At 44.2% G+C, this 24,080-nt stretch overlaps 1 protein-coding gene across 2 annotated transcripts in view; it reads right to left on the minus strand.

Moving 5' to 3' along the window:
- mid1 (midline 1) overlaps nt 1–24,080 on the minus strand; it is a 99,114-nt gene that overhangs the window by 54,547 nt on the left and 20,487 nt on the right. The window contains exon 1 of one of the 2 annotated variants that reach the window (XM_061227124.1): nt 10,156–10,248. The exons of the other annotated variant lie outside the window; for it this stretch is intronic. The gene's annotated coding sequence lies outside the window, so the exon portion shown is untranslated. Of the gene's footprint in view, nt 1–10,155; nt 10,249–24,080 lie in introns of those variants that run through there. 2 annotated transcript variants of the gene reach the window in all.

The raw sequence follows: 24,080 nt of genomic DNA on the forward strand, positions 1-24,080 counted from the left end.
CTCATGACAAGACTAAAACACTTAGGAGAGGCACTTTTTTGCAGTGTAAAGAATAAGGTGCTACAACAAGGGTGAACATGTCGACGCCCATTACTCCACGTCTACTGTAGGTCATACAGAGCAGGCCCAGTTCAGAGTGGAACCTTCAGTGTAAGGGTGTGACTCTGCAGACACAACAATAGGCCTAATGATAAAGTGCATGGAAGCCCGTAGCATTGTGCTCTCCAGTGAAACACCAAACTGCCTGTTCACACACATATTATTATGTCATGTCTCAGTATACCCATACAGACTGCCGCTGACACGCCAGAACAGCAGACTGCTACGACGCCCTGGGATGGCACAGATGCCAGCTCTGAAATGACTGTTCTGTGTTAATGTCCGCTGTCAGATGAAGGCCCCTGGCAACGCCCCACTGTGCCGTGTCATCAGGACACCGAGGATGGTGATTGGGTGGGGATGGCACGTGTCACCAGCCCTCTGAATTCATCAACCCCCCCCCCCCCCAGATTCCAGGAGGTCTTTAGAGGCTCTGAGGTTGCCAGATGAGACCCAAGTGCTGCTTTATCCCAATCTGTGCAGGGGGTGTCAGTGTTCACAGAATATACAGTGAGGTCTGTAAGTATTAGGACAGTGACACCATTTTAAAGGGCTGTGATTCCTACGTTGTGGACTTAATATGGAAAGATTTAGTCCACAATTGTCAAATTAAAGCTGACAGTCTGCTCTTTAATATGGCATTTACATCCACATCAAGTGAATCGTGTAGGAAGCCCTACATTTGTGTTACTGTCCAAATACTTACGCACCTCACTGTACCTAAGCTCATTCATGATTATTAATGACAAAAGCATCTAAATCTGACCCTGGGTACAACGTCACTCATTTTGTTATATCCCAGAATAACATAACTCGATCTTAAAACGTTTCATAAGATTTTATTGTCTTACTCTTTCTGAAAGTTATTCCCTTTAGCACTGCTCTTTCATCTTTCTCCAAACCAAATCTAAAACCTGCCACTTCACCGAAGGAACTCAATTCTAAAAAGTTTTTATTTCTCACAATAAAATGTACTTCTGTGGCCGGCTCCGCTCCATAAACACATTTGCAATGAAAATACACACTCACACACGCTATTTTATTTGTGGTTGAGTGGGCGGAGGGAGAGAGTGTGGATTCTTCCCCGCTCACGGTCTCTAGCGTCGGGGCTGTTTATTTTCAGTCTCCGGTTGTGTGGAAACATAACATTTTTCATGGAGCCACAGCTCTTTTTCTGCTTGGCCACGTCAGGCACATCCCGACCAAAACAACAACCAAAAGCAGGAGCTCCACTGCATCCCTGTTTACACCATCTCCCCACACGGCATCCACGGAGCGCCACCCACACAGCCTACTGTAAAACTCGTTCAGAAAGCGCTTTTTTTGGAAGGCATTACTCCTGTCCTCACACTCCTACCCCTGCCTGTCATCCCGCAAACTGTGTCAGTACGTCAGTAGAGATATGGCTTTCATAACTGGAAGTGAGACGTGAGCATGAATACAAGGGGCAAGTTAAAGAGCTACAACGTCAGGACCGAGACACAGTGCAACGGGGATGAGTGAGAAGATGAAGGTACAAGTGTTACATGAGAGTAATAATAAAATATACAGTACACTGTATTTACCATTTATGAAGTTAAATACAGCGACATGTCTCTGTTACTGCATGAGTTACCTCAGCACATGCCTGTGAAGTCCCTGAACATAAACACAACACTGTGATGCAATGCAGCCATTCCCTGCTATATAGTACAGCACATACAGTACAGCACAATTCTAACACGAGCAATACACGCTAAAATAATCTAAATGAAAAGAGCTCTTTGCTCTCATTTATCAAAGCTTCTGCACGGGGGGGAAAATGATTTATTTTGCGGTTTTGTTCCAGGAAATAATCTCCATTACTCACAAGAAAGGGATGAAACAATAATAATATTTATCAAAGCCTAATATTTCTGTGTCAACTGACGCGGTCTCAGCCCAGTGAACTGTGGCTTTGTCTAACGGAAAGCGGGGATTTTCACATTCATTAAAACTCTAATCAAATTGCACACTGCCTTCATTACATATTCCACAAGTTGCTGTCATTTTTATTCAGTCTGATTTCATCTCCTTTAGAGTCCTCACGCTTGGCTGGTTTTCTGTTGCCTTACATTGACAGAGAGATTATGTGCTGGGTAAAACAGGATGCCATTCTGTGCCTCCACACATGGTCTCAAATGCAAAATGTAAATGATCCAGAATTTCAGAAATTCCTTCATCTTCCAAACACACTCCGCAGCGTTCTGCGTTTAAGAAACAGGTGTGAAGTGTAGGAATGAGAGGGGGAGGAGGGAGGGAGGAAGTACACGGAAGAGCTTTTATCCTGAATGCATGCATGTTGGTTTTCGGATAGTTATGCAAATTCACCGTTCAAGGGTGACCTTATGTCTACAGTAAAAAGATTATTCCACACATAGAAAACACAATTTTTTTTTAATTCAGAAATGCCCGTGGCAGTAACTGCTGAGTATTTCAAAGTAAATTAAAACAGAATACTTTTTATTCAATATAACTGTCTTCTGTTGGTGTTATTATGCCATTTTGGAAGGTGAAAAAGACTCATATTCTTTACAGCTGCGAAGAGACCTAACTTGATTGCTTCGAATAATTCTCAGCGGAATCTCCTCTGCTTGAAATTGCTCCAAAATGTGCATTCAACACACTCTTTCTCCTGTGTGCTGCTTTTATTAAATATGTTCTAAGAACGTCCACTGGAGAACTGTTCTGCTCAATGCATCCCTGGGGTCAGTGAAGGCTGAATCGAGCCGTTTCCCAAAATGACATTGGAGAAGATTTCACATTTAGAACGCAGAGGAAATCTTCTCCCTTTGAAGAGCAGGTTTTTGGAACGTTCTTTCACAATTCTAAGCCAAAGTTCTTTGCTGTAGTGATTGTGACATCAGCATTAGAATGTTCAGTTGATTACATTCTAATTACATATTTGTGATGTAACTTCTTAAAGGATTGAGATGAAGATATTGTGGTAATTCCTGCCAGCTGCCATCGCTGTGATTGGAAAATGATGATGTCATCATCAAGTCCAGCAGCTTTAACTGAGGTGTTAATGGATTCCTGTGGCTGTGTTGGGCGTGATTCCTAAAATGATTTTCTAGAAAAAAAATTTTTATATTCACTTTCTAACATCCTATGTTATTGATTGCATTTCACTAATATGAACTTTAATCATACCTTTTGAACGCTTGCAATTCCAGGCATCTGAATGCAGCATGAAACATACCCTTTTAAGCAGACTTGACCTTGGCATAGGGTATATAAAAGATTAATCTTCTTCTCTCTCTTACTAATATAATGTTTTTTCATTCAACAGTCACTCTGCTCCCCAACAGAAAAGAAACTCGATAGAAAGAGCATGAATTAAACATGGGCCACTTACGGTCTTAGTTATTTTAAAGAAAACAGACATTAAAAACAGACATGCACCTTGCATTTTAAATGACTAAAAGCATAAACTGCAACACATACAGGGAGGTCCTGCACAGTTAGTACTTTTACATCGATGTGTTTGTACTCACGCAAATTATTTACAGAAAGCTTTTTCTTTATTGGAAAAGTGCATTATTTCATAAAATCACCTCTACCGTCTGATCAGCCTGGCAATCTCGATTAAATCCAAACTTGACGGAAAAATCATTAACCTATTAAAGACGGAAACAAAGAAGCTCTGACCACCATCTACCTCTGCAATACAGCCTTATCTGAGGAAAGTGTTTGATGACAGCAACTGAACTAAATAAAGTGTTTCACGTAAAAACTTTTAAAATGACAATAATCTGACTGCACATGTCTTGAAACAACATTAGTAAGGAGAAATGAACCATAGAGAAATGATCTTGTCGTCCCATATTAGCCAGGTACACAGAGGAGGGCACATCAGAGTGCATACACATGAGCGACATTAAAGAACCTCATCAGCAGGCTTTTTGAAATTCTGAATGAGAACGATCACAGCTAACAGTATCGGCCAGCAATGCACTGAAGCACTAAGGCGGACCATGTCAGCTTTGCCCACACACATCCCATCTTCCTCACAAACAATCAGCTGCATGAATAAGACAGAGAGATCAGGAGCTACAAAACAAAACTGTTCACTTCATATGCTCCGCGGCTTTAGTGATAATACAACACACACACACGTTCACACACACACATGCAGGCACGCACGCACATGCTCACACACACGCACACATACACACACGCATGTACGCACATAAGCACACATACAGACTCTTGGACACATACGCACACACGCGCTTACACACACCTGCATGTAGGCACACGCTCACACACACATACACGCACACACACGCTCAAACCCATGCACACACGGATGCACTCGCACACACAGACACTCACGCATTCACACACGCATGCATGCTCACACACACACTCACACACACACACGCAGATACATACACGCACGCACGCGCACACACACACACACACACACACACACACACACACGCTGTGTGGCAGCTGTCTCTTACCAGCGTCGGGGCCTCAGGGCTAGGCGGTGCACAGGTGAGCAGCTGTATAAGAGCAGTGACAGTGAGACTGATCTGAGAGCCACTTCACTCACAGGCTCTGCCCGCTCTGCTCTGATTGGCTGCTCCGCTGCCGTTTCCCAGGAGCACACAGGACGCTGTCCAAACAGGTCCGACAGCCCCCCGCCTCTCCTTCTCCCTCTCCTTCTCCCTCTCTCTTTCCCTTTCTTTCTGTTGTTTTCCTGGTGCGCTGGCACACCGCCCCAGAGTCCCAGGAGACTGGAGATGGGGATGGGGATGGGGATGGGGGTTCATAAACACCCCCCCCCCCCATCGGAGGCTGTCACTCAGCCCAGACGGATGAGGCCAGCCCTGGCTGGCTGACAGATATCTCAGAGTGTTAATTAGGAGAGAGCGACGCTCGCCGGGGGAGGGGACGGCCATGTTAAAGAGCGCATTTCCTCTGAGTCTCATCCTGGTTTGTTTATGTCCAACGCAACGCCTTCACACACGTCTGCAAAGCAGTGCCCTCTGTGCGGATCACTTCATGGTGAATGGCTGGCATTTATATAGTGCCTTTATCCAAAGTGCTTCAACAGCACAAATACTCCAACTGTAGTTCGGCATGACAGATATACCCAGGAAAAAGTGCAGTACAGTATGTCTGACAACAGAGTAATACAACTGTTGATAGAGAGACCATATCTATCTTTACCTTTATTAAGAGTCATAAGGTAAGCCAGGGGTGACCAGTCGTATCTGAAAAGGGCCGGTGTGGTTGCATAGTTTTGTTTAGTCCAGCACTATGACACCTGATTCAAATAACTAACTAACTAACTAACTAATCCTGGTCTTCAAACAAGAGCTAGATAAGTAGAATCAGGTGTCTAGATTTTTTTAAACCTGCACCCACACCAGCCCTTTTCAGATAAAATTAGACAAGAGTTCATGGAGAAACAATATATATTAATAAAATCCCAAAATGCAAAATGCAGCAGTGCACATTTCTAAAGATAATACTTGCATGACTTCACACACACACAGTATAATGGATGAATGAACAGCTTGCTTTTCCCCAAATGACCAAGCTTGGCCATTGATGAATAGCAGAAAGTGAAATAGCACGAGTTGCTTAATTAGCAGTTCCACTTGGTGTAATAAATGATAAAAGCCAGATGCACGTGAAACGACTTTAAGATTATGCTGACCTTCCTTGCGGTGGTTTTATGAAATGTATAGCACGCTTCCTCCAAAGGGTTCAACTTCGCACAGCACTTTGCACTAAAAGCATCTTTAATTCAAGACTAACCTCAGAGTTATTATAAGACCGTCGTTTGTATTCCAGCGGAAGTGTGTGTCTCTCTGGGGCCTGAGTGCGTTCTGTAATATCTGTGTTGTAATGCTGTGCAGGCCTTCACTCTGTGAGAGAGGAGAGACTCTGCCACAAGGGCCCCGGGGCCCCTCGTCTATCTGTGACACGTACCCTGCCCCACACCCAAAACCTGCCCCTCCACTGCCCCCTGCCCCATACCAAAAACCTGCCCCTACTCTGCCCCCTGCCCCATACCAAAAACCTGCCCCTACTCTGCCCCCTGCCCCATACCAAAAACCTGCCCCCATCTGTACCCCAGTTTGAAACTCTGCCTGTCCCCTACTCAGATTCTGGTCTCTCTCTCTCTCATGCTCTCCCTTCTCCTTCTGTCCTGACACATTCAGCTCAGCCTGGGAGCTGGACGGGGAGAGTGGTTTGTTTACACACTAGTGCCGTTCCCTGAGAGCCAAACACAAGGCTTTAAACAGGACAGCCTGACAGGACCCGAGAGAGCCTCTCCACAGGCCAGACCCCGTCCTGCTGAAAGAGGAGAAATAAAGCCTGCTCTCCGTCCACCGTGAAGGGTTTATGAGACGCTGAGATACCATCAGTCTGAGGCTCACTGTCTTAATGTCCTTCACCAAAGGACAGCCTAGCCTGTCTGCCTGCTTCAGACCAGCCAATCAGGGCCCACCCTGACACCTGGCATTCCTGGAAGGAAGCGGCCCCAGCTGTATGCTGCCGGCCAATGGCGAACTCCACTGCCAAACAACCCGAGTCGCCAGGGTGTCTCCTGCACAAAGGCCCTGCATCTGTTAATCCATACTTACAGCATTACAGTTGAAATAACTCATCACATTTACTTTCATTCTGGGCTCAACAACAAAGAAATTATCGCAGGATACACAAGCTACAGTACCATACTGTAGGTCCCTGAGATAATAACTATGTATTCTGGATTTCTTTATACTGTAAATGATACAGATAAAAGAATCATTAACGCGGTCATTAATCATTAACAAACGAGTTGAAACGAGTGCCAGCAATTGTACAGTAACATACTGTGAATGTAAGCAGTAAAATTCTTAAAACTGTGGAGTTTGACACACACACACACACACACACACAGGCAGTATCATTACTTTACTGGCAGCTCAACGCTCCTCTATAATAGCCTTAGCCCCAGGCTTTAGAGATGGGAAACTCAGGAGATTCACCTGTGGAACGTGTCCCTGTACACGAATCATTATCTCATTAAGGCCTTGGTATGAAAAGAGCTGCTTTCACACCGACTCATTATTCACTAACTCTGCTTTCAAACCAACCCATTATTGTAGAGGCACATTCAAATGGCAGTTACATTACCTGACATTGCTGACAAATAGAATGAGCGAGGATTAGTGTGCAATAGAGACACATCAGCCATGAGAAGCTTACTTTCCTTAGGGCCCAAAGACAGGTGTACTCTCGAGCACTGCTGAACGAACACACAGCACACGCACATGCATATGAACATGCACACACACACACACATGTGCACGCACACACATATACATACACACACGCACACACACATGAACATGCACGCACATGCCACACACACACACACACACACACACACACAAACGTGCATACACACACGCACACACACACACAGAGCTGACACAGCACGGGCCTTGCACATTAGAATATGACCATGGAGAGCACAGCCGCACAGAACATCCTCATACGACCTCTATTGCGTCCTGGCTTGCCTGTAATGGGCCATTTAAAAAGCAATGTGTTCCCTGTCACTGCGATTTACGCCGGCCATTGTGGCTCAGCAGAGCCAGGGTCGGGCAGCGCGGACTGAAGGTCAGCGCACTTCAGCAGCGCCGTGTTTCTGAGGAAAAACAAACTCCAGTGGAAACTAACGGTTCGGGCTCCAGCTGCCTGAGGAGGGAATTGGCGAGCTGCGGTTCAGACTGTCTCCGAATTCGCCCACATGAAATCTAATCCTGTCCCCGATCTGGACTGAACAGAGAACAGCACAAAACACAGTTTCTGAGGGAGAAATGGGTCTGATTCAGTCACTGTGGATACATATCGGTGTTTTCACCAACGGGTAAGAGATCTCCGATGAGTCGGGCTAGCTGGCGTTCTTTCCCAGCTTGGCTGTATCAATGCCCCCTTCGGTTCAGAGGAGCCTTTAAAGCCATCCTCCATTTAGAGTGGGCTGAATGGACCTTTTAAAAGCACACATTAGAACCTGTGTCTGATAGCGAGGGGCTTGAATGCAGTTTCATTACTTATTTATGGCACAACAGTCACTCACATCAATAAGATCTCCACGATGAGTGGCGTGTCCACCAGGGAGGACGCGATGGTCCACTTCTCCACCTGCGCACACATCCAAATGGTCACAGTGCCTCAGGAAGTGGTCACAGTGCCTCAGGAAGTGGTCACAGTACTTCAGGAAGTGGTCACAGTGCCTCAGGAAGTGGTCACAGTGCTTCAGGAAGTGGTCACAGTGCTTCAGAAAGTGGTCACAGTGCTTCAGGAAGTGGTCACAGTACTTCAGGAAGTGGTCACAGTGCCTCAGGAAGTGGTCACAGTGCTTCAGAAAGTGGTCACAGTGCTTCAGGAAGTGATCACAGTGCTTCAGGAAAAGGTCACAGTGCTTCAGGAAGTGGTCACAGTGCTTCCGAAAGTGGTCACAGTGTTTCAGAAAGTAGTCAGAGTGCTTAAGGAAATGGTCACAGTGTTTCAGGAAGTAGTCACAGTTGTTCAGGAAATGGCCACAGTGCTTCAGGAAGGGGTCACAGTGCTTCCTAACTTACTGCAATATAATTTCCTCTGAGTAGAAAATAACTCTGGAGACTCCCATAATCACAGAAATGGCACAAATGTACCGTGCAAAAAATATTTTTCCATCTGAAATACATAATTATAATTCTTATTTAGCTGACAATTTTATCCGAAGCAACTTACAGTTCAGTTGACTGAGCAGACACACACAAATGTGGATCTTATCATGGCTACGCTGGTGCTTCAACCACCAACCTTCTGGGTCCCAGTCATGTACCTTAGCCACTAGACTACAGGCTGCCCCATAGTCTCCTTATGAATACTGTAATTAGGCCTATTAGTAAACTATATACTGTATATATTACAGTATGTACAGTCAGAATTGCTCATTCACTCATACAGTATACCAAATTTGCAGTCTAGTTCCTGATGTTTTAAGTGCTCACACTCAGTCAGAAGGGATGTGAACGATACCACAGTAAGCCTCAGGCCACCACTGAAACAGACAGACAGGAGCCCAGTCTTAGTCAAGTCCTCTCTCTGACATATCAATCAGCATGCTATTATAACCGACTCAATAATTCACAAGCCTCTCTCCATTCCCCATAATGCAGGCTCAGTGACATCTCACTGCACACTGAACCCAGGGTGAGGGACAGAGCCTGTCTGCTTATGCTGGATGGCATGAATGATTATATTAAAAAGACTATATGGGTGTAACATGAATCTTTTAATGAATAAATGCTTAAACTATCAGAATTGCCTGAAGGTTTCTTGTACATTTTCCTGTAATTGTCCACCACTGTTCATTATGCCAGTAGTAGTTAAACATTAAAAATTCTATATATAGTTTGTCATGTTTGTGTACAATGCAGAATGAATACACTTGATCATGGAAGAGAAAGCGGGAGGGAACACATCTTATACACACTAAGTACAGAGTACATTACTGAATTTTAAAAAGTACATTTTACCCATCCATCATTACAAATGTATAATCAGTATCCTTTACGAGTCAAATAAATGTATTGTTAATAAGAACACATTGAGTAGCTGAAATCCTTAGGTAGACCGAGCTGCATTGTTACTTTTCCTGAATGCTGAACGCTGTACACATCTGCATGCACTTTTCCAATAATGAACCCATAAGCTTAGCCACCTGCCATAGAATACCATCTTCTGAATTTGACAATAATAAAAGCTTTGAATAAACATATGAACACATTCAGAGCAAATGAACAGATTAATTCAGAGAAACGAATAAAGTTGAAGCAGTGAGGCTCACACAGAAAAACACAATCGGGCAGATTCAAGAAGAATGCACACGCTCCTTTGTAATCGGGACGCACGTGGACAATCCCTCCTCCAGACTAAGCCGCTCACCCCTTCACACAACAGCACAGAAAGCACAGCGCTCATCAACGCAAACGACCGCGCGCGTTACCCGGGGAGAGTTAGCGTAGCGGTACTCACTTTCCACGCTCTAGCGACGCCCCGCTAACAAAAGAGACGAGAGACGAGGTGCCTTCTGGAAGACAATGAGGAGCGTGTATCACACAGACGCACACATCCCACACTGACTCAAAACAACACACGGCCACCTAGCCTCCGTAACACCTCCCCCCCCTCCCCCAGAGCCCATGAGCGTGCTCATATCGGCGTGAAGAGTCCTGGAGAACCGGCACTCGTGAGCGGGGTCTCTCTCAGACACCCCCTCCTAATGCAGGGCAGTTCTGTTTGCCCCAATGCCCCAGACTATCTACAACAATGGAGCTACAAGCAGGACAAAAAAAAACACAATGGAGAGGGTGGGGAGGGGGGGGCAGAGAGATAGAGACAAATAGGACAGAGAGAGAAAGGAAAGGAAAGCAATAAACAGCAAAGGAGAGAGAGAGCAAGAAAGAGAGAGAGAGAGAGTTGAGTCATTGTTGTTATCACTATGCTCTGGCAATATGTATTTTGAAATATGTCATGCCAATAAAGCATTTGAATTGAAATGAGAGGGTGTGATAGTGATAGAGAGAACAATAGTGAGAGAGAGAGCGATAGAGAGAAAGGGAGTGATAGAGAGAGCAATAGAGAGAGAGAAAGGGAGCGATAGAGAGGAAAGCTCCAGGGACGGTGTTGTGATGAGTTCTCCTGATAGGCAGCCTCATACACAGCTGAGCTGCTCTGCTTCCCTGCGCCCCACACAGCTCCGCACAAACAAAGGGCAGCACGCATACGCATAACCCAACATGATAACACACATCCTGCTACATGAGTATGATAGGAACACATCAGGAAATACAGGTACATTTACTGCCTCATAAAACACCTGAGAAAAACTTTGACTTCTCGCTTCAACTTCTGTGTAATGTACATTTTCATGATTATGACAAAGCCTATTCGAAACATCATGGAACTAAAACTTAATAAGTTAATCAAACAATATAGAATAAAATATATACTAAAATAGTGAAATGTTATTCTGAATAATTCCTAATACTATAAACATAATAATAAAATACATGTCCTAAAAGTAGAACCTTTGGAGATAAAAGGACATTTAGCAGTGAGGACATTTGGACCTGCACGAGTCAATATGGAAATGCGTATTGGAAAGATGTAATGGATGGATCAGCAACACTGACAAACATTGGAGCATGCTAAAAAGCCATTTGTCCCTCGGCAGAAAGCATTTGGTGTGCAGAACACAGTGACACTGAGGGTCACTGTAGCTGTTTCACATGTCCCGCATTCTAATCTGACTCCATATCTACGGACACGCAAACAGACCCCGACCAGGCAGGAGTCTGACCCGGCCCGTAAACTGTGGACAAACCCCAACCTCAGCATCGAGCCGCCGGGCTACTCTGCATTCTGATCAGCGAACGCGCTCTTTCTGAAGTCAACGGAATAATTAATCATTTGGTTCAGTCATATTTAATCAGGATCACTGCTCCTCATCAAAGTGAAAGGATAACATTACAGTCCAGCCAAAGACAACAAGCCCTGCAGAGAGAGAGCGTCTGAAGGTGAACGGTCCGAGTGGCAAACTCGAAGAGGAGGACGTCGTCATGCTGAACGAGACGCCTGCTGGTGACCCCGTCAGCTCCGTCGAGTTTCCCGCTCTTTTGCGGAGTGGGGCGGGGCTGACAAAGCACTGTTATTTTAATGTGTATTCAGAGGTGTTGAGAGATGATGTTCTTTTAATGTGTATTTAGAGGTACTGAGAAGCACTGTTCTTTTAATGTGTATCCAGAGGTACTGAGAAGCGCTGTTCTTTTAATGTGTATTTAGAGGTACTGAGAAGCGCTGTTCTTTTAATGTGTATTTAGAGGCACTAGGAAAGGCTGTTCTTTTAATGTGTATTTAGAGGTACTGAGAAGCGCTGTTCTTTTAATGTGTATTCAGAGGTACTGAGAAGCGCTGTTCTTTTAATGTGTATTTAGAGGTACTGAGAAGCGCTGTTCTTTTAATGTGTATTCAGAGGTACTGAGAAGCGCTGTTCTTTTAATGTGTATTTAGAGGTACTGAGAAGCGCTGTTCTTTTAATGTGTATTCAGAGGTACTGAGAAGCGCTGTTCTTTTAATGTGTATTTAGAGGTACTGAGAGGCGCTGTTCTTTTAATGTGTATTCAGAGGTACTGAGAAGCGCTGTTCTTTTAATGTGTATTTAGAGGTACTGAGAAGCCCAGTTCTTTTAATGTGCATTCAGAGGTACTGAGAAGCGCTGTTCTTTTAATGTGTATTCAGAGGTACTGAGAAGCGCTGTTCTTTTAATGTGTATTTAGAGGTACTGAGAAGCCCAGTTCTTTTAATGTGTATTCAGAGGTACTGAGAAGCGCTGTTCTTTTAATGTGTATTCAGAGGTACTGAGAAGCGCTGTTCTTTTAATGTGTATTTAGAGGTACTGAGAAGCGCTGTTCTTTTAATGTGTATTCAGAGGTACTGAGGCATGCGCCCCTCCCCTCTCTTCTGCTAACACAGGCCCCGTATGGCAGGGGCGGGCCTGTTATTGTGGCAGGGTAATTATTTGGGGAGACACTCAATAGCAGCGCAGCGTATATTTTACACCCAAAGGGGTGACAAAGGGGGCGGAACGCAGATATCCTAGATTATATATTTTGATGTGAAAACTCGCAGGTGCATTCCTAATCTTTAGGAATAAATAATATCTCTAATATCAAAGCACACTTGAGAGCCAGTGCAGATTTAGTGTCAGGTCAAACCTACTGAACTTCCACACCAGCAGAAAAACAGTGCTCCACCCAAAACAACAGGCATTTACAGCCTGACATAATAACAGGCATTACAATATTGAACTGTCTGACAATAAAAATAAACAAACAAAATCAACCTAACATTGCCAGTTTATCCTTCATCAGAACAGCTACACTAATATTGGTAAGGTGTCTCTAAAAACTGCAACAGAAATAGAAATGAACTGAACTGAATCGAATCTGGCCCCTGACAGTAACTCACGGTTTAGCTGTTAGCTCTTTGTTTGGTCGCCAAGCGTGTGTTTCCTTTCTGGCGGGTGGGATCTGTGTTCTGAGGGCAGGGTCTCTATTGTGATGCACTCATCAATTACACACCTCTTATGCCATCGCGCACGCTGAACAGGCAGAGTCCAAAGTTCACCGTGGTTTCTGTGTGCATATAGGCTGTTCCCCATGGGGGAATTTAAACGCCCTACATTCATCTCTTTGGTCAGGGTTCACAGATTCGGGTCACCGACCCAGTAAACGTGACCCAATTTTGAACATGTATCCTGCATCTGCCCTCAGTCAAGGTGCCTTACCCAGGGGCCAGTGAACACTGTATATTCTCCATTTATACAGTGGCTTAAAGACATAAAATCTATATATAGAGCTGGGTTTGCTCTGGTACAAGCTAGGTCACTGGATTTCTTTCTTTCAGGATCACAATTGTGAATTGAATCTACAATCTCAACCTGATGTCAAAACAATGGTCGTAACTATGTGTAAAACCTGAGTAAGCCAATGGCAGTACTGTGTGTAAAATCTGAGTAAGCCAATGGTCGTAACAATGTGTAAAACCTGAGTAAGCCAATGTCAGTACTGTGTGCAAAACCTGAGTAAGCCAATGGTCATAACAATGTGTAAGACCTGAGTAAGGAAAGCACAGTAGAGTATGTTAATGTATGTGTTTCCTGCTAAGCTACTCATAGCAGTCCTCTTCTCAGCATGAGAGGCATATTGCTCCTGCCATTAAACCATTAATACAAAGAAATTGAATAAGCTGCCAGCATGAAATGTGTCCCATTATCAGCAGGACACTTACTCTTTAATATGGCCGTGTTCTCCGTCCAAACCTCTTATTAGCAACCCACTGTGCTACAGTGCGAGCTACACTACTGCTCAGATATCTGAGAGAAGACTAAACACATTGCTCCTTCACAGCCAAGAGGGTGCTGAAGAAACAAAGGTGCATACTGCTATTGTACAGTAAACACCAACTTCTACACCAGGGCCGCACAACCGTGTTCCTGGAGATCATTTCAACCCTTAACAAAGCATACTGTACCTATTCCTATATCGTTAGAATCAGGAGCGCCAAATTAGGGTTGAAATGAAAACCTAAAGGACAGTAGGTCTCCGGGAAAAGGGTCGGGCAGCCCTGTTCTACACTGTTCGCACGACTGCCACGAGACGCTGTAAGAGTGGGAAAACGTCAGTTGACTTAATCTACCGAAAGACTGACTCATGCTCAAGACAATTCCAGTATGGAAAATGCCACAGGCGTGGCTATCACAAATCTTTTTTTTTTGGCAAACATCTGATTGGGAAACATAGCAACAGCATCAAAGGGGAACAGGCAGCTGAACTCACTCCCAGAATCCCGTGCCCCGGGTCTAATCGAGGTTCCAAAACGATGGCAATCCATCAAGCGGCAAAAACAGGCAGCGCGATAGCGAGCGATTGATTTATTTTAATTGGCCGCACTTTATAGATTAGTTCATCTGCAGAGCTGCAGCTGTCATTGTCTCTCATGCCTCTGATGATGGATCTGCCCGTTAAAAAAGATGTCACGTAATCTTCATATGCTTCAGTGCTTTGGTATATCTGTGCAGTACACGCAAGGGCGAGGAGCACACATCTCACCCTGGTTTACAGAAACAGCTCTGGCTGTGGGTCACTGATAAATGTGACCGAACTTTGAAAAGCGTGAGTGTTTCACACAGACTCCAAATCTCGCAGGCCAGAATCTACATTCCTCAGCCCCGAGTATCTCCACAACATTTTTCTTTCCATTAATGTTATCTAAATACAAACACTTTTGGAATGCGACTCAATACTGTGAGAATATTAATGCATATTGATTTTTTAGTGTGAAGCTATGCAACACTTTTCTATGCAAACATTTCAGAAACCCAGCACTTCACCCTGCTTGCCCAAAATCCATCAGTTTAAAAGCCCAGAAAAATGATTTACCACACTAATGGTGTGAATGAAGCTACTGTCATTTGTTTGAAACGGTCACACAATCAAATAAAAACTTGTATAGATACATAGAGCAAGTAAACTGTAATTTCAATTGGTAAAGAGGTCCGAAATATTTTGGATATACTGTTAATTTGTTATTTACCCAACCTGCAACATTGTGCTGATGAGTCTAAGCCTCAACACACTGCATCATATGTCTAACAGATAGTAAGAACATTGACAATCAAAACCATTAATCACTTAGAATGATTAGAGAGCCAGTGCAGAGGATGACTAAGAGACAAAGAGCCTGAACTTAAATCTGACTTGATTCCAACATACCTGAAGCTACTGTATCTGGCAGACTCTGACAGAATGCTACTGCATATAATTAGAAACGTTATTACACTAACCATACATTAGTATTTGGGTGGTATTACTTGACTCATGGGTGAGTCAAAGCTAATTTCCGAGCCAGTCTGTTATCTTGGCGCCAACAGTGAGATTCCGTCCCACAGGACAGGTTTTGGGTTATAGCCCTTATCTATAAGGGCTGGATTCTCCCAGAATGCCAAGCAGCCTGGACCACCTGACGCATAAGGGAAACAGCTCCGTCCTTCATCGCAACGCAAGATCAAGGCTAAACACAACTGCAGGAAAGCTACTACACAAATGTTATCTCGGGTCAAATGTTAACACGTTTTATCACCCAAGGGGAATCCATAATGGGTTGTTGCTTTCCTGCCAGGTAAACCCCTGCAGGTAATAAAAAAACAGCTATGATTCACAAAGCACCTGCAATGGCTGGAAAGTGTATGAAACCACACGACCAAGAAAATGGTAGCATTCACAAACTGTGTTCTCTACACACATTTCAGCACAAAAAAAGTTGCAAAAAGTACAGATTTTTAAAAGATGACCTCAAACTGAATGAAAATGAACACCTCCTAATTAATAGTACTGAATCAGCACAGGCTCAGCTTTATTGACTTGGCTGCACAGTTAATGGTATTTGTAACTGTACTACAATAAGCAGTATGAGAGAGAGGCAGGTCTGAATGGATCTACTCCTCAGTCTTTAGGTTTTACAAAAGGTTTTTCTTAAATTTCAGTATGCAGTGCTGTGTCTGTATTTGTGAACATTGATAGCATAATGGACTTAATGTTATCAACTGTCAAAGCCTGAATATTTTCACAGAGGAAAACCATCATTCTTTTCATAAACTTCACTTCAATATCTCAACTTGTCTGCATGTGAAAAACTCATAAAACTAACATCTAGATATTCATGATTACAGACTATTAAGGATCTCTGAATGCTTATAATTTTATACATCACGTTAATGGCTATCTCCTCACATAGGTTTATAGTTGTACTTATGTTCTATTTCCAAACTGAAATGTGAATTACTGCCTTGTGGAAACATGTAGCACTTCAAAAACCATTTCCATATCTACTAATATAAGTGGAACGTGCACATTATGCAGTGGCCAAACTAGCAGTTGATACAGAATAGGCCAGTCTGTAGACCTCCACTGGGTATCAAGCATCTAGGCTGCTGTAAACCTATGAAATGTAAAATAAAATAACACAGCTACCATTTGCTGAATGGCTATCTGAAATACAGTGCCGTGGCTAGTTGTTCAATCTATAAGGTAATAGCAATCAATAATAATCAATAATATGGCAAATATTAAAGTCCCACACGTGCAGAAGGAACAGCTGGTAAGCACACAGTGATGACGTCCTGATGGATGATGTGAAAAATGTGCCGCCAGAGGCAAAATGTGAAGAAAATAAACAACATTAAAATGTGACCAATGGCAGCCCATTCGCCCAAAAATCATAACCAAGGTGTTTATTTTCACCACTCACCAAAAAACAAATTGCACCCATTTATTCCCAACTTGGGCCTAATCATAATTCTGATATGAACAAATACACAGTTCCGTTATGGCCCTTATGTCTTTTACACAAACTGTCATTTGTGATAAAGCCAGTTCTCATGAATCCAATAATAAAATTGAAAACAAACGCATAAAATACAACAGTCCATAACACTGACAATTAATGACTGCAAAATACACTGGTTCAGCAGATGGGCTGAGAGAAAGGGGGATGGGGAGGAGAGAGAGAGAGAGAGAGAGAGAGAGAGAGAGAGAGAGAGAGAGAGAATAGGTTGTATCTCTTTCCGTGTCTTCTTGGCAGGGAATTCACATAGGATTCCCATCCACGCTCGGGAGCCCTCGTCCGTGTCTCCATTCATCCTGTGAAGCCCCTGGCAGTGCTGTAGGGGCTGAAGCACTCTCCACCCAACCCCTACTTCTGTCCCAACGCGGCCTCCATCTCCTCCAGCACTGCCACGCCAACTGACCTGGAACAAATCTGTGTGCTGGGAGAGCACTGAGAGAAGATGGCCGACTCCACTGGCCCAAGCGCGGCCAATACAGACGTGTGCGTTACACCACTGCCCCTCACGTGGAACAGCTCACCGGGAGAAGGAGCCAGGGTCCGTGCCAATGCGCCGGGGATGACACAAAACCCAGACAAATCCGTTCTGGATAAAATGGATCTGACAACAAATGTAAGGCCCTCTTGGTCTAGCAGGGCTGCAATGGGGAATTACCCGTAGTGGTCTGTAATGATTTTCTGTGTCATACACTCATTATCTCTCAGACTATTAATAGCCTTTAGATCTCTGCGGAACACGGTCTCATTTCAAAAGCAGCCAAAGACGCGGTTTCAAGGATTTCTAAACAATGACCCGCTTCGCAAAGATTATTCATTCAAGTTCAGAGTGGCACATGCAGATATTTGTGAGCACGATGTTGCCAAATCCCTGACACTGAGTACTGCAGCTGAATGGCTTCCTTCTTACTCTGAGTAAGTGAAAGGGCTGAATGTGTTCTGCATGCCGTTTCATAGCTTCAGCTCTGCTTTGGGGATTTGGTAATTAAATCAAACTGCCTGTTCTGAAGAGTTGTACAGAAAGTAATACCATTAAAAGACTCTCTGTAGTTTGTTGGAAGCGTTTATTGTCACACTGCTTGACAAAATGACACAAGCTGATTATGAACACAAAGATCGACCAGCTCGGCGCAGCCCTGAAGCCCAAAAGGATTTACACGTGAAACAAAGAGTTACATCACAAATGGCACCTGCGGAAAATATGCTGTATTTGAAAAGAGAAAAGCCAGTGCCTCAGTTACTCATAGTAGATGAGAAAGATGGAATCAAATGCTGCCTGATCCAAGATGGCAGACACCTTTACCACACACTTGCATACTTCTAAAAAAATTAACCGTATATAATGTGCTACAGATGCAGCTTCACAACTTTTGTTTTAAATGGCATTTGATTTGAAATTCTGTGCTTTGTTTACCATCGCTACGATGTACTGTTTATTTGCACCCTAAAAGCAGAAACGACAGAACGACAGAAAGAACAAGGCTTATTTCTTGGCCATGCTCTGTTTTGTGAGGTCACTAATGGCAACAGATAATACTGTATGAGAGAGCAGCTTGGGAACTCAAAATGATTTTTAAGTAAAAACAAATTCAATAAAACATTTAAAAAAATAGCCAAATAGTTTGCTAAATGTGGACAGGCTGTGTGAGCTAGGCATGATTGGATGGTACATATCTGTTTCATGGAAATGTTCTCAACAAGCAATTATTATTCTTGTTTTTTTTACTAAAAGAATTATACAAACTCATTAAGCTGCAACAGAAATGTTCCTGTTCTTCTGCCCACACAAGCAAGGCCCGGTACTGTTACATCTCATACACATTCTATGACGTACTCTTGGTCATAGATGCACCTGCACCTTGTTTGGGACATTTTCTGGATATACCCAAGTTGAGAGTAATGACAAATATTTGGCCCCTTTCTCTGATATTGTGGGGCACAGTGTTGTCAGTGAAACAAGGACCCAGCAGGGAAGTTGATGATTGGCTCCAGTGTCACTCAGGGAGGAAGGGTTCTGTCAGTGGGAAAGTTTGCATGTCATAGCACAGCAGCACCCACCTCTGGTGAATGGGTGTACTGCAGTCTCTCTATGCCATCTGTGCATGAAATTCTTCACCTCTGATGGCACGAGCACCCAGCCCAGCAGGGGGACAGTGCAGGATGAAGCTGTTGGTGGCCGTATGAGTTAGAGAGAACAGGGTGCGCCTCAACAGTTGAAATTACTGATTACTAATACAGCTGAAGTTTCAAAGTATAAGCGACTAAAAATATCTTTAAAAGTCATAACAATATCCCGTTCTGACAGTGGGAGAAAAGCATCTTTAATTTCACCACCCGTCTGCGGCTGGATCGTTCTGGAATGCTGACCCTAAGGCCAAAATGACCCAATGAGAAAAACACTGATTTCCCAAGTTATGTTGAAAGGCTTATGAATTGTCTATGATGTGCCCGCTGGTTGACTGACACACTCTTGGCACGCCAACACCCACGTTCTCATACATTTCACACACAAAAAAAGTCTGTTGTCAATTGTGGTCAGGGTGACCCGCTGTCTCCCATAAACCACATGAGGACATGGGCAAAACTACTGGAAGAATGGAGTTCATCATGGGTGAAAAACGCCTTTTGGGGTTTGGGGTGTGCCGTGCCAGAAACCAGTAGGGTAGGGTAGAGTTTTTCAGCATCGCTGAGTTTGAAGAAGCTCGTATTCTCCATATGTGTCCCCTGGAAACAGTGTGGGAAAGAGCTGGGATGGACATTTTTGGGAGAACAGAAAATGAATGAAAAGCATGCCAAAGTGCAGTACCACACTGTGTGTGTGTCTCTGTGTGTGTCTGTGTATGTGCCTGTTTTTGTGAGAGTGCGGTCTTGGTCTCATAGAAAACAGGACCCAGGAATCAGGAATGTCCAATTGCACACTCTTACTGTTCACCAGCAGACTATAAAATACAAAAATAAAACTCTTTTTATTGACCGTCTCTGAGAATCTCAAAAGGATATGAAGTTCAGAAATGTGTAGCTGTGTCCCTAATTGAGGAATGTGGTTTGAGATGAGACAGGAAAGCGAAGACCAAAAGGCTGCACTCCATGACTCACTGCAGATAGAACAAAAGCTTATCTTCCAGGCCGAGCCGGGCCAGAATCACTGGCAGCACTCTGTCCCCGTGGAGATCAGCGCTGTCGGACCCTGGCCCTGCACAAAGCACAGATGGCTTCAGTCAGGCACTGCCCCGCTCTCTTTCTCTGGCCACCATCGCTCATTAGCGAGGGCGAAGAGCGTGTCCTGGTCCTGTCACCTTGCCTTTCCCGTCCGGTGGGAGGAATGGCGCTAAGCACCGCCCAACTCCCAGGATCTCCACTGACTTTCAGGGTTTGAAGTTTGATCAGTCGGCCCAAAACTCTGTGGAAGTTGAGCCGGGCCCTTGAAGACCATGGCCGCTGATCTGAACCACAGCACTGCTGCGGCTTTAAAGCGCAGTGATCTCATAGGACATGGGGAAGCGAGCCCCCAGGCTTCTATAGGACTCCTTATGAGCATGTATGGGCTCCATATAGTGATTTCCCTGCCTTGAATCACAGGGGCACGCAGCAGACAACGGTTTAGACATCTGCACTCGGTCGGCAGCTTCTGCCGGCCCAACTTTTACAGAGGGACAGAAAACTGATCTTGAAATGTTTTGGCTTCCCTTGAAAAAGGGGACGTCAGCGACTCCACAGTGCAGACAGGGACCGCGATTTTCAGCTTGCATCATCGATGAGCGGTATTGTGCCTCCGTGATAAAAGTCAGGGGGTTTTTTTTCGGCAAAAATCTGGATTTAACGGGTTGTCACGTCAACACCTCCACACAAGCGTCGTCACATAAAGCAGAAATTCTACAAAGGAAAAGCTGCAAACACGACGACCCGAGAGGGTTCCACTTCAGTGGGACTTCCTTCGAGGGAAAAGGAGGAGGTTCTCGTTCGAGTGTGCTCCTGTAAGACTTCCTGTCTGACCATCCTGCCTGAACGCTCCTGCAGTTCACAGTGGGGAAGCCATTACCCAGTACCCACAGGCAACCTAACGGTTCTATCCCAGCATGCTTCACTGAGGCGAACCAAACTGGCAGTGCATTGTGGGTGGGGATTCAGGCCTCCCCTGAGTCATCGCTGTGGTACAGTGGGCTTCGGTCAGGCGGCGTTCACGCTGCTGACCTCTTTCAAGAGCGGAGCGCTCTGCAGGGAGAGCTGCTACAGAATACAGTACACTTATCCAGCACTTCATAATTCATTAGAGTGGGAGTCAGGCAGGATGTGTTTTAAGACAATACTCATAAGAGCAGGCCCTGTGTTTCTTTCCCTTTCATTAATGGTGTGTATATTTTATAACTTTATTTTAAGGTGACATTCTTCAGAAGAATGGGGCTTTACCAGGCAAGTAGCACTGACTTTGCACTCTTCGACGTTAAAGAACAATCATGTTTCTTTAATGACTTCTTGAAGTGTTTCACATTTTTAACGCGTTTAAATATATTTTGCAATATGCACTGAATGTTCAACTTTAAAAAAAAATCAGCTTCCTTGCTTTGTAAAATATATTTTTAAATCAATGCCCATCTTGAAACGGTTTTGATTGTTATGCTTGATTTAAACCTGCTATCTTAAGGATTATAAGGATCCTTACTCATCCTTATTTTGGCCTGAACAAAAACAGGTGCAGGACAAACAGAGAAACTTGGTACAGACAGGGACCTCACTGAGTTGCCAGGTAGAGATAAGTGTTTTCCAACATGCTCTTCCCAACCTCCCTTCCTGTTATCTAAAGCCAATACTTCATCAGCATGCCCACAAAGTCCTCAAGAATAACAATAAACTAGTTTTCATTCCATTTACCAATGCAATATTAAGGCTTAGTCACATTGAGTTTTTCACCAAATAAGGTTTATGTTCATGTTTACACATATAGTGTTGGATGATAATTTTCAATGTGTCAAAATTCAGTTTTGGTTTTTGCGTGGCTAGAATGACATAGCAGGCTGCTCACAGTTTGTAGTAAAATGCAATTTGCTTGACATTCCTTGTGCACCTGCTTTTTCTCTTAAACTGACGGGGAATTAGCACCCCCCTCTGCCCCCTGCCCTCACCCTGCAGTTAGGGAGGCTTACTGGGTGCTGGGTGCTGGGTGCTGGGTGCTGGGGTGGGGTCAGTGCTGGTGCACTTCACCCTGGGTGGGGAGGAGACGGAGTAGTGAGGTCAAAGGTCGCTTACATTCTTCACAGTTTCCCATCCACACATTTAGCGTTAACATTCCGTAACTTTTCCACGGACACATCTTTCAAATTAGCAGCTTTTAGACTCCATCTCAGGCCCACACCCAGATCACAACCACTGCAGTATATAAACTTTATATAATTCCACTAAAAACCCGGCGCAAAAAAAAAACACAGGCACTGTTCTTTGGAATCCATCCTGCGAATGAAACTCTTTCTGTGGTGTTTTGGCAGATTTCAGTCCGTTTTAATTATGTGAAATTCAGAGCTTGCAACAGTAAAAAAAAAAAATCTTGTATGTTATATAATTTCCTCTGTATATTTGTTTTCTCATGTAAAAAAAGAAACAAACACTGCAGTTTAAGCAGTGAGCGGGATTCTGCCATTTGATCCGAGCAAAAGCAGTGCCATTGCCAACAGTACGATCTCAGTGGCATAGATGAGAGAACTCCCAGAAGCCTTTGCAACATCAAACAATTAGCATAGTATGTATTGCACGTAATCATGTCCATGCCCTAAAACCCCAGAGGTACACAGCAGATGGTTGCTCAGGCATGGATCTCAGCCTGGTCATGCTCAAACCACATCTTAATTGGGCTGTGTACACTGTATAACATATACTGCACACACTGTATAATGCATCTCACATGACAAAGCACAACATGTATTCCAAGGGAGTGCACACAGTCACCAACAAATATGTGATGAAAGGGAATGCTTATCAATTGTATTGGTTACTGTGGTTACCATACTTATTATCTCATGTGATAAGAAAACAGGAGGAAAATATTTTACTGTTGGGGACATACATATATCCCTGGTCTTAATCTCACTAACTATATATTCTACTATGCTGAAGTATACACTACAAGGGACAATCAATAAAATTCACTGCAACGCCTTTTGGGGGTCCAAGACACCTGTATTACGTGAAAAAATGAAAATACTTTATTAAATATTTATTAAATAAATATTGGGTCTCAGGAGGACATTTGGTCTCAGGAGGACATTGGGCTGCTGGGTGGCTCATCGTGTCAAGGCACTGTTCTGCAGTGTTGTGTGGACAGGCACTGTTCTGCAGTGTTGTGTGGACAGGCACTGTTCTGCAGTGCTGTCTGGACAGGCACTGATCTGCAGTGCTGTCTGGACAGGCACTGATCTGCAGTATTGTGTGGACAGGCACTGATCTGCAGTGTTGTGCGGACAGGCACTGTTCTGCAGTGTTGTGTGGACAGGCACTGATCTGCAGTATTGTGTGGACAGGCACTGTTCTGCAGTGTTGTGTGGACAGGCACTGATCTGCAGTATTGTGTGGACAGGCACTGATCGGCAGTATTGTGTGGACAGGCACTATTCTGCAGTATTGTGTGGACAGGCACTGTTCTGCAGTGCTGTCTGGACAGGCACTGTTCTGCAGTATTGTGTGGACAGGCACTGTTCTGCAGTATTGTGTGGACAGGCACTGATCTGCAGTATTGTGTGGACAGGCACTGATCTGCAGTGTTGTGCGGACAGGCACTGTTCTGCAGTGTTGTGTGGACAGGCACTGATCTGCAGTATTGTGTGGACAGGCACTGTTCTGCAGTGTTGTGTGGACAGGCACTGATCTGCAGTATTGTGTGGACAGGCACTGATCGGCAGTATTGTGTGGACAGGCACTATTCTGCAGTATTGTGTGGACAGGCACTGTTCTGCAGTGCTGTCTGGACAGGCACTGTTCTGCAGTATTGTGTGGACAGGCACTGTTCTGCA

The sequence above is a fragment of the Conger conger genome, chromosome 17, assembly GCF_963514075.1.
Source record: "Conger conger chromosome 17, fConCon1.1, whole genome shotgun sequence".
NCBI lineage: Eukaryota > Metazoa > Chordata > Actinopteri > Anguilliformes > Congridae > Conger > Conger conger.